This window comes from Dipodomys merriami, unplaced genomic scaffold, assembly GCF_024711535.1.
Source record: "Dipodomys merriami isolate MVZ:Mamm:240054 unplaced genomic scaffold, mDipMer1.0.p SCAF_149, whole genome shotgun sequence".
NCBI classification, from domain to species: domain Eukaryota; kingdom Metazoa; phylum Chordata; class Mammalia; order Rodentia; family Heteromyidae; genus Dipodomys; species Dipodomys merriami.
This window is the reverse complement of record NW_027202815.1, coordinates 2,115,950-2,125,668: the sequence shown is the minus strand read 5'-3', so window position 1 is coordinate 2,125,668 and position 9,719 is coordinate 2,115,950.

Genomic DNA, 9,719 nt, shown 5'->3' with positions numbered 1-9,719 from the left:
GCTTAGGGTTAGGCTGAGGGTTAAGGTGAGGATAAGTGTTATGTTTAGCGTTAGGGTTAGGGTGAGGGTTAGGGTTAGGGTTAGGGTGAGGGTGAGGGTTAGATTGAGGGTTAGGGTTTTGTTGAGGGTTATGGTTAGGGTGAGGGTTAGGTTTAGTGTTAGGGTTATTGTTAGGGCTAGGGTTAGTTTTAAGGTGAGGTTGAGGGTGAGGGTTAGGTTTAGGTTTAGGTGAGGTTTAGTTTTAGGTTTAGGGTTAGAGTTAGGGTTAGGGTGATGGTGAGGTTTAGGGTTAGAGTTAGGGTTAGTGTTAGGGTTAGGTATAAGGTGAGGGTTAGGATGAGGTTTAGAGTTCGGATTAGGCTTAGGCTTAGGCTTAGGCTTAGGCCGAGAGTGAGGGTGAGGGTTAGGTTTAGGGTTAGGGTGAGGATTAGGGTTAGGTTTAGGGTGAAGGTTAGGATGAGGTTTAGGGTTAGGTTTAGGGCTTGGGCTAGGTTTTGTGTTAGGGTTAGAGTTAGTTTTAGGGTTAGGGTTAGGTTAGGGTGAGGGTTAGGGTTAGGGTTAGGGTTAGGCTTAGGCTTAGGCTTAGTGTTAGGGTTAGGGTGAGAGTGAGAGTGAGGGTTAGTGTTAGGGTTAGGGTAGGCTTAGGGTTAGGCTGAGGGTGAGGGTGGGGGTGAGGATTAGCTTTAGGTTGATCGTTAGGTTTAGGGTTAGTGGTATTGTTAGGGTTAGGGTTAGAGTTAAGGTGAGGCTGAGGTTGCTGTTGAGGGATAGGGTTAGGGTCAGGGTGAGGTTTAGGGTTAGGTTTAGAGATTGGGTTAGGGTGAGGGTGAGGTTTAGGGTTAGATTTAGGGTTAGTGTTAGGGACAGGCTTAGGGTTAGGCTGAGAGTGAGGGTAGAGTTGAGGATTTGGGTTAGTGTTAGTGTTAAGCTTAGGGTTATAGTTAGGGTTACATTTATGGGTAGGGTTGGGATTAGGATTAAGTTTAAGGTGAGGGTTAGTGTTATGGTTAGGGTTAGGATTAGGGTTAGGGTGCGGGTGAGGTTTAGGGTTAGGGTTAGGTTTAGAGTGAGGTTTAGGGTCAGGGTTAGGGTTAGGGTTAGTTTTAGGGTTAGGTTTGGGGTTAGTGTTAGGATTAGGGTTACTGTGACTGTGAGTGTGAGGGTTAGGGTTAGGGTTAGTGTTAGGCTGAGGCTGAGGGTGAAGTTGAGGGTTAGATTTAGGGTTAGGGTATAGTTTATGTTTAGAGTGAGGGTTAGGGTTAAGATTAGGGTTTGGGTATGTGCTAGGTTTAGGGTTAGGGTTAATTTTAGGGTTAGGGTGACGTTTAGCGTTAGGTTTAGTGTCAGAGTTTGGGTTAGTGTGTGGGTTTGTGTTAGGGTTATAGTTACGGTGAGGGTGAGGATTAGGGTTAGGTGTAGGGTTACGGTTATTCTTAGGGCTAGGGTTAGGGTTAAGGTTAAGGTAAGGGTAAGGGTGAGGGTGATGTTGAGGGTTAGGGTTAGGGTTAGGATGAGGTTTAGAGTTAGGGTTAGGGTTAGGGTCAGGGTGAGGTTTAGGGTTAGAGTTAGGGTTAGGGTTAGGGTTAGTGTGAGTGTTAGGGTTAGGGTTAGTGTTACAGTTAGGGTTATGTTGAGGGCTAATGTGAGGGTGAGGGTTAGGGTTAGCGTTAGGCTTTGGCTTTGGGTTAAGCTGAAGGTGAGGGTGAGGGTGAGGGTTAGGCTGAGGGTGAGGGTGAGATTTAGGGTTAGAGTTACGGTTAGGGTGAGGGTTAGGGTGAGGGTTAGTGTTAGTGTTAGGGTTAGGGTTAGTGTTACAGTTAGGGTTATGTTGAGGGCTAGTGTGAGGGTGAGGGTTAGGGTTAGCGTTAGGCTTTGGCTTTGGGTTAAGCTGAGGGTGAGGGTGAGGGTGAGGTTTAGGTTGAGGGTGAGGGTGAGATTTAGGGTTAGAGTTACGGTTAGGGTGAGGGTTAGGGTGAGGGTTAGTGTTAGTGTTAGGTTTAGGGTTAGGGTTAGTGTTAGTGTTAGGGTTAGGGTGAGGGTTAGGATGAGGGTGAGGGTTAGGGTTAGGGTTAGGATTAGGATTAGGGTTAGTGTTAGGGTGAGTGCTTGTGTTAGGCTTAGGGTTAGGGTTAGGCCTAGCATTAAGCTGAGGTTGAGGGTGAGGGTTAGAGTAAGTGTTCCGCTTAGGGTTAGCATTTGGGTGAGAATTATGGTTCGGGTTAAGTTTAGCGTTAGGGTGAGGGTTAGGGTTAGGGTTACAGTGAAGGTGAGGGGTAGGGTTAGGTTGAAGGTTTGGGTTACTATTAGGGTTATGGTGAGGGTTAGGATTAGGGTTAGGGTGAGAGTTAGGATGAGGATTATGTTTAGGATGGTGGTTAGGGTGAGGGCTAGGTTGAGGGTGAGGATTTGGGTTAGTGTTAGGGTGAGGTTTAGGGTTAGGGTGAGGGTTAGGATGAGGGTTAGGGTTACGGTGAGGGTTAGGGTTAGGGTTAGAGTGAGGGTTAGGTTTAGGATTAGGGTTAGGGTGAGGGTGATTGTTAGGATTAGGTTTAGGGTTAGGATTATTGTTAGTGATATGGGCATGGTTACATTTGCAGTGAGGGTGAGGCTGAGGGTGAGGATTAGGGATAGGATTAGGGTTAGGGTTAGGTTTAGGGTTAGGATTAGTGTTATTGTTAGGTTTAGGGTTAGAGTTACCGTGAGGGTGAGGGTGAGGGTTATGGTTAGGGTGAGGGTTAGGATTAGGGTTAGGGTGAGGGCTAGGGTGAGGGTGAGTGTTAGGGTTAGTGTTAGGGTGAGGTTTAAGTTGAGGGTTTGGGTGAGGTTTAGGGTTATGGTGAGGGTGAGGGTGAGGGTAAGGGTGAGGGTGAGGGTTAGGTTTAGGATTAGGGTTAGGGTGAGGGTTAGGGTTAGGGTTAGGGTGAGTGTTAGGATGAGGATTAGGGTTAATATTAGGGTTAGAGTGAGGGCTAGGGTGAGGGTGAGGTTTAGAATTAGTGGTAGGGTGAGGTTTAGTGTTAGGGTTAGTGTGAGGGTTAGGGTTATGGTGAGGGTGCGGGTGAGGGTAAGGGTGAGGGTAAGGGTTAGGGTGAGATTTAGGGTCAAGGTTAGGATTTGGATTAGGGTGAGTGTGAGGTTAAGGGTTAGAATTATGTTTAGGGAGAGGGTTAGGGTGTGGGTTAGGGTTAGGGTTAGTGTTAGGGTTAGGGTTAGGGTGAGGGTTAGGTTGAGGTTTAGGGTTCGGGTTAGGGTTAGTGGTAGGATTAGGGTTAGGGTGAGGGTGAGTGTGAGGGTTAGGGTTAGGGTTTGGGTTAGGCTTAGTGTTAGGCTGAGGGTGAGGTTGAGGTAAGGGTTATGGTTAGGGTGAGGGTCCAGGTAGGTTTAGGGTGAGTGTTAGAATTATGTTTAGGGTTAGCGTGAGGGTTAGTGTTAGGGTGAGTGTGAGGTTTCCGATGAGGTTTAGGGTTACAATTAGGGTTAGGGTGAGGGCTAAGGTGAGGGTGAGGGTTAGTGTTAGGATTAGGGTCAGGTTTAGTGTTAGGGTTAAGGGTAGGGTTAGGGTCAGGGTTAGCGTTTGGGTTACGGTTAAGGTGTGGGTTAGTTTTGAGGTGATGGTTAGGGTGAGGACTAAAGTGACGGTGAGGGTTAGGGTTAAGGTTAGGGTTAGGGTGAGGGTTAGGTTGAGGCTTAGGTTTAAGGTTAGTGTTAGGGTTAGGATTAGGGTTAGGCTGAGGGTGAATGTGAGGGTTAGGGTTAGGGTTAGGCTTAGGGTTAGGGTTACGCTGAAGGTGAGGGTGGGGATGAGGTTTAGGTTTAGAGTGATGGTTGTGGTTTTGGTTAAGTTGAGGGTTAGAATGAGAGTTAGAGTTAGGATTAGGGTTAGGGGGAGGGCTACGGTGAGTGTGAGGTTTAGGGTTAGGTTTAGTCTTAGGCTTAGGGTTAGGGTGAGGCCAAAATTGAGGGTGAGGGTTAGGGTTAGGGTGATGTTTAGGGTTACGGTTAGGGTGAGGGTTAGGATGAGGTTAGTTTTAGGTTTAGGGTTAGGGTTAGGGTGATGTTAGGTTTAGGGTGATGGTTAGCGTTAGTGTGAGGGTTAGTGTTAGCATTAGTGTTACTGTTAGGTTGAGGGTAAGTGTTAGGGTAAGGTTTAGGTTTAGGGTGAGGTTTAGTATTAGGGTTAGGGTTAGGGTCAGCGTGAGGTTTAGGGTTAGAGTTAGTGTTAGGGTGAGGTTTTGGGTTAGGATTAGGGTTAGGTTTAGTGTTAGGGTTAGGGTTAGGGTGAGGTTTAGTAGGGAGTGAGGGTTAGTGTTAGGGTTAGGATGAGTGTTAGGGTTAGTGTGAGGGTTAGGGTGAGGGTGACAGTAAGGGTAAAGTTGAGGGTTAGGCTGAGAGTGAGGATTACGGTAAGGGTGAGTGTTAGGGTTAGGGTGAGGGTTACGGTTAGGTTTAGGGTGAGGGTGTGGTTTAGATTGAGGAATACTTTTAGGGTTAGTGTGAGGTTTAGGATCAGGGTGAAGGTGGGGGTTAGGATTAGATTTAGGTTTAGGGTTATTCTTAGGGTAGGGTTATTTTTAGTGTTATGGTTAACGTTAATTTTGTGGTGAGGGTGAGGCTGAGGGCGAAGGTTAGAGTTAGGGTTAGGGTTAGTGTTATTTTTAGTGTTAGGGCTAGTATTATGGTGAGGTTGAGGGTGAGGATGAAGTTTAGTGTTAGGGTGAGTTTTAGGGTTAGGGTATGGGTAAGGGTGAGGGTGAGCTTTAGGGTTAGAGTTAGGGTTAGGTATAGGGTTAGGTTGAGGGTTAGGGTTAGGGTTAGGGTTAGGGTGAGGATTAGATTGAGGATTAGGGTTAGGGTTAGGGTTAGTGTGAGGTTTAGGGTGAGGATGAGGGTTAGGGTTAGGGTGAGGGTGAGGTTAGGACTTAGGGTTAGGGTGAGGGCTAGTTTGAGGGTTAGGGTTAGAGTTAGGTTTAGGTTTAGGATTAGGTTTAGAATTAGGGTGAGGTTTAGGGTTAGTGTGAGGGTTAGTGTTAGGTTTAGGGTTAGTGTTAGTGTGAGGGTAAGTGTTAGGTTGATGTTTAGGGTTAGGGTGAGGGTTATGGTTAGGGTGAGGGTTAGGGATAGGGTCATGATTATTGTTAGGTTTATTGTTAGAGTTAAGGTTACATTGAGGGTGAGGGTGAGGGTTAGGGTTAGTGTTAGATTGAGGTTGGTTTAGTGTTAGTGTTAATGTTAGAGTTAGGGTTAGGGTGAGCGTGAGGTTTAGGTGTAGAATTAGGGTTAGGGTGAGCGTTAGGGTTAGGGTGCGGGTTAGGGTGGGGGTGACGGTAAGGGTAAAGATGAGAGTTAGGATGAGGGTGAGCGTTACAGTAAAGATGAGGGTTAAGGTTAGGGTGAGGGTTAGGTTTAGGGTTAGGGTGAGGGTGAGGGTTAGATTGAGGATTAGTGTTAGAGTTAGTGAGAGGTTTAGGGTTAGGATGAGAGTTAGGGTTAGGGTGAGTGATAGGGCGAGGTTGAGGTTTAGGAATTAGTGTTAGGGTGAGGTTTAGGGTACGGGTGATTTTTAGGTTTAGTGTGAGCGGTAGTCTTAGCATTAGGGTTAGTGTTAGGGTGAGGCTAAATATTAGGGTGAGGGTTAGGGTTAGGGTGAGGGTTATGGTTAGGGTGAGTGTTAGGGTTAGGGTTAGGGTTATTGTTAGTGTTAGGGTTATTTAGTTACGGTGAGGGTGAGGGTGTGGTTTAGTGTTAGTTTTAGGATGAGGTTTAGCTTCCGGGTTAGTGTTAGAGTTAGGGTGAGGGTGAGGGCGAGTTTTAGGGTTAGAGTTAGGGTTAGTGTTAGAGTTAGGGATAGGGAGAGGGTTAGGGTTAGGCTTTGGCTTAAGCTAAGGCTTAGGCCGAGCATGAGAGGGAGGTTTAGGGTTCAGGTTAGGGTGAGGTTTAGGGTTAGGGTTAGCGTGAGTGTTAGGATGAGGTTTAGGGTTAGGGTTAGGGTGAGTGTGTGGGTGAGGGTTAGGGTTAGGACAGGGTTAGGTTTAGGATTTGAGTTAGGGTGAGGGTGAGTGTGAGGGTTATGGTTATGGTGAGGGTTAGGGTTAGGGTTAGGGTTAATTTAGGATTAGGCTGAGGGTGAGGGTGAGGATTAGGGTTATGGTTATGTTTAGGGTTAGGGTTATTGTTAATGTTATGGTTAGGGTTAAGTTTGCAGTGAGGGTGAGGCTGCGGGACAGGGTTATGGTTAGGGTTAGGGTTAGGGTGAGGGTGAGGGTGAAGGTTAGGTTGAGGTTTAGGGATAGATTTACATTTAGGACTAGGGTTAGTGTAAGGGTGAGTGTGAGGGTTAGGTTGAGGGTTACGCTGAGGCTTAGGGTTAGGCTGAGGGTCACGGTGGGTGTGAGGATTAGGGTTAGGGTGTTGGTTAGGTTTAGGGGTAGGGTTATTGTTAGGGTTAGGGTTAGGGTGAGGGTTAGGATGGGGGTTAGGGTTAGGGTTAGGATTAGGTTTAGTATGAGGGCTAAGGTGAGGATGAGGGTTAGCATTAGTGTTTGGGTGAGGTTTACGGTTAGCATTAGGGTTAGGATGAGGGTTAGAGTTATGGTGAGCGTGAGGGTTAGGGTTAGGGTGAGGTTTAGGTTTACATTTAGGTTTAGTGGGAGGGTTAGGTCGAGGGTTAGGGTTAGTGTTAGGGTTAAAGTTAGGGTGAGGGTTAGCTTGGGGTTTAGGGTTAGGTTTAGAATTAGGATTAGGGTGAGGGTGAGTGTGAGGGTTAGGTTTAGGTTTAAGCTTAGGCTTAGGGTTAGGCTGAGGGTGTGGGTGGGGGTGAGGATTAGGGTGAGGTTGATGGTTAGGGTTAGGGTGAGGGTTAGGATGAGGGTTAGGTTTAGGATTAGGGTTAGGGACAGTGCTAGGCTGAGGGTGAGTTTGTGTGTTAGGGTTAGGTTTAGTGTTAGGCTTTGGTTTAGGCTGAGGGTGAGGTTGAGGGTGAGGGTTAAGGTTAGGTGAAGGGTTAGGATGAGGGTTAGCGTTAGGATTAGGGTTAGGGTAAGGTCTAGGGTGAGGGTGAGGTTTAGGGTTAGCGTTAGGGTGAAGTTTAGGGTTAGCGTTAGGGTTAGGGTTAGGGTGAGTGTGAGGTTTAGGGTTAGAGTTAGGGTTAGGTTGAGGCTGAGGGTGAGGTTTTGGGTTAGGGTTAGTGTTAGGTTTATTCTTGGGTGAGGGTGAGGGTTAGGCTGAGGGTGAGGGTTAGGTTTAGGATTAGGATTAGGTTTAGGGTTCGGGTGATTATGAGGGTTAGGGTTAGGGTTAGAGTTAGGCTGAGGGTTAGGGTGAGGGTGAGGATTAGGGTTAGGGTGTGGGTTGGGGTTAGGATTATGGGGAGGGTTAGGATGAGGGTTAGTGTTAGGATTAGGGTTAGGGTGAGGGCTATGGTGAGGGTGAGGTTTAGGCTTGGGGTTAGGATGCGGTTTAGAGTTAGGGTTAAGTTTAGGGTTAGGGTGAGGGTGAGGTTTACGGTTAGAGTTAGGGTTAAGTTGAGGCTGAGGTTGAGGGTTAGGGTTAGGGTTAGAATTAGGATTAGGGTACGGGTTAGAGTGAATGTCAGTGTTAGGGTTATGGTTCGGGTTTGTCTTAGGGTTACACTGACGGTGAGGGTGAGGGTGAGGTTTAGGGTTAGCATTAGGGATAGGGTGAGGGTGAATGTGTTTGTTAGGGTTAGGTTTAGCGTTAGACTTAGGGTTAGGCTGATGGTGAGGTTGAAGGTGAGGGTTAGGGTTAGTGTGAGGTTTCGGTTAAGGGTTACAGGGAGGGATAGGATGAGTATTAGGGTTAGGTTGAGGTTTAGGGTTAAGATTAGGGTTAGGGTGAGGGTGAGGGTTAGGGTTAGGTAAGGGTTACTGTGAGGGTGAGGGTTAGGGTTAGGTTGATGGTTATTGTTAGGATTTGTGTTAGGCTGAAGGCTAGGATGAGGGTGAGGGTTAGGGTATGGGTTTGGCTTAGGCTTAGGGTTAAGCTGAGGGTGAGTTTGAGGGTGAGGGTTAGGGTTAGTGTTAGTGTGAGTTTTAGGGTTAGGGTTAGGGTTATGGTTATGGTTAGGTTTAGGATTAGGGTTAGGGTGAGGGTGAGTGTGAGGCTTAGGGTTAGGGTTAGGATTAGGCTTAGAGTTAGGGTGAGGGTTAGCGTTAAGGTTTGGGTTATGTTGCAGATGAGGCTGAGGGTTAGGTTTAGGTTTAGGTTTAGATTTAGGGTTAGGATTAGGGTTAGGGTTAGTGTTAGGGTTAGGGTTAGGTTTAGGGTTATGGTGAGGGTTAGGTTTAGGTTTAGGGATAAGATGAGTGTGACTGTGTGGGTGAGGATTAGAATTAGTGTTAGGGTTAGGCTTAGAGTTAGGGTTATTGATAGTGTTATGATTAGGGTAAAGTTTGCTGTGAGGGTGAGGCTGAGGGTGAGGGTTAGGGTTGGGCTTAGGGTTAGGGTTATTGTTAGGGTTAGAGCTAGAATTACGGTGAGGTTGAGGGTGAGGGTGAAGGTTAGTGTTAGGGTGAGTTTTAGGGTTAGGGGTAGGGTTAGGGTGAGGGTTAGGGTTAGGGTTAGGTTTACGGTGAGTTTAGGGTTAGGGTTAGTTTGAGGGTTCGTGTTGGGTTAGGTTAGTGTTAGGGTGAGGGTAAGTGTTATGGTCAGGTTTTGGGTTAGGGTGAGGTTTATGGTTAGGTTGAAGGTTAGGATTAGGTTTAGGATTATTGTTAGGGTTAGGTTTAGGGTTAAGGTTACGGTGAGGGTGAGGGTTAGGGATAGGGTTAGGGTTATGGTGAGGTTTAGCGTTTGCATTAGGGTTAGAGTTAGGTTTTGGGTGAGGGTGACGTGTAGGGTTAGAGTTAGGGTTAGGGTGAGGTTTAGGTTAGGGTTATGTTTAGGGTTAGTGTTAGGGTTAGGGTTAGGGTGAGAGCAGTAGGGTTAGGGTTAGGGTTAGGTTTAGGATTAGGGTTAGGGTGAGTGTGAGTGTGTGTTTTAGGGTTAGGTTTAGGGTTAGGCTTAGAGTTAGACTGTGGGTGAGGTTGTAGGTTAGGGTTAGGGTTAGGGTTAGGGTTAGGGAAAGGTTTAGGGAGGGGGTAGGATGAGTGTTAGGTTTCGGTTTAAGGTTAGGGTGAGGGCTAGGCTAAGGGTGGGTTTTAGGGTTAGGTTTAGGGTGAGGGTTAGGGTGAGGGTGAGGGTGAGAGTTAGGGTTCGGGTTAAGTTTAGTGTTAGGTTGAGGGTTAGGGCAAGGTTTATGTTGAGGGTGAGGGTTAGGTTTAGGTTGAGGGTTAGGGTTAAGATTAGGGTTAGGCTGATGGTGAGGGTGACATTTAGGGTTAGTGTTAAGGTGAGGCTTAGGATGAGGGTTAGGATTAGGATTTGGGTTAGGGTGAGGGCTAGGGTGAGTGTGAGGTTTAGGGTTAGGGTTAGGGTTAGGATTAGGGTTAGGGTTAGGATTATGGTGAGTGCGAGGGTTATGGTTAGGGTTAGGTTTAGGATTAGGGTTAGGGTTAGGGTGGTGGAAAGGGTTAGGTTGAGGGTTAGGGATAGTGTGAAGGTTAGGATGAGGGTTAGGTTTAAGATTAGGGTAAGCGAGAGGGCTCTCCTGAGGGTTAGGGTAAGGGTTAGGCTTAGGCTTAGGGTTAGGCTCAGCATGAGGTTGAGGATGAGGTTTAGGCTTAGGGTGATTGTTAGGTTGAAGGTTAGGGTGGGGGTTAGGA